This window comes from Schistocerca cancellata, chromosome 12 (assembly GCF_023864275.1).
Source record: "Schistocerca cancellata isolate TAMUIC-IGC-003103 chromosome 12, iqSchCanc2.1, whole genome shotgun sequence".
NCBI classification, from domain to species: Eukaryota; Metazoa; Arthropoda; class Insecta; order Orthoptera; family Acrididae; genus Schistocerca; species Schistocerca cancellata.
In genome coordinates, this window is record NC_064637.1 from 78,034,608 (window position 1) to 78,036,014 (window position 1,407).

Genomic DNA, 1,407 nt, shown 5'->3' on the forward strand with positions numbered 1-1,407 from the left:
ACGTCACATTGTTTCTTCATCCATTTTGCTACTGTTTTATATTTAATTTGTACGAATATGAATGTTCTGATTTTATATGCTTCGTAAATCTTTGGTTAGGCTAGGAGAAGTACTGTATCAGAGAGAGAGAGCGAACGACTATCGATAGAGAGCGTGGGAGTTGTGGTGGTATCGTGGCCGGTTCGCGGGTGGAGAAACGTTGCAAAGTTCGCCGTGAAAGACGGTGATACGCGGAGGAACAATTACTTACATTGCGTCCGCTGTGTTAATAGGAGATCGTGCATTATTAAGTGAACAGTAAAACCTGAAAAATATATCGAGTGTTTGCGGTGACGATTTTACATACTGTTTGAACTTGTGACAATTAGCCGTGAACCAGACACCATTGTCGTGTAGAGACACTAACTGTTAGAATTGCGTGAAAGTGGAACAAACCAAAATGTTAAGTAAAAGAGCAGTGCTGTGATTTGATCAAGAAACATTTATTATATCATCCAAACTGTCTTAAAGACGACGACGTAAATTGAACTGATGTTTAACGGACTGTTATAGTGATAAACACATGTGACTGTTTTCCTGTGGCAACACGGTGAAAGTTTCTAGAATGAAATTTTCACTCTACAGCGGAGTGTGCGCTGATACGAAACTTCCTGGCAGATGAAAAATGTGTGCCGGACCGAGACTCGAACTCGGGACCTTTGCCTTTCGCAAGCAAGTGCTCTACCAACTGAGCTACCCAAGCACGACTCACGCCCCGTCCTCACAGCTTTAATTCCGTCAGTACCTCGTCTCCTACCTTCCAAACTTCATCCCCCAGGCTGTGGCTAAGCCATGTCTTCGAAATATCCTTTCTTGCAGAAGAGCTAGTTCTGCAAGGTTCGCAGGAAAGCTTCTGTAAAGTTTGGAAGGTAGGAGACGAGATACTGGCAGAAGTAAAGCTGTGAGGACGGGTCGTGAGTCGTGCTTGGGTAGCTCAGTTGGTAGAGCACTTGCCCGCGAAAGGCAAAGGTCCCGAGTTCGAGTCTCGGCCCGGCACACAGTTTTAATCTGCCAGGAAGTTTCATATCAACGCACACTCCGCTGCAGAGTGAAAACCTCATTCTGAATGTTTCGATTCGTTGGTGTAATTTCTTGATTCAGCTGTAGCTTGTAAAGACATTGTTTTCCCCGAAAGTCGATAATTTTTTGTTTTGTTTTGTGCACTACCTTGTCATAGTAAGTATGAATCATTTATTTCAACTATTCTTTATTTGTTAATACGTCACATTGTTCCTTCACTCATTTTGCTACTGTTTTATATCTTATATTCTACGAATATCAATGTTCTGGGCCGGCCGCGGTGGTCTAGCGGTTCTGGCGCTGCAGTCCGGAACCGCGGGACTGCTACGGTCGCAGGTTCGAATCCTG

The 1,407-nt window shown here is 44.0% G+C and overlaps 1 non-coding gene across 1 annotated transcript; it reads left to right on the top strand.

Moving 5' to 3' along the window:
- Positions 1-961: 961 nt before the first annotated feature.
- On the top strand, positions 962-1,036 carry Trnas-cga (transfer RNA serine (anticodon CGA)). The gene has a single exon. It is a non-coding gene; the product is annotated as a tRNA-Ser (tRNA).
- The last annotated feature ends 371 nt before the right edge of the window (positions 1,037-1,407 follow it).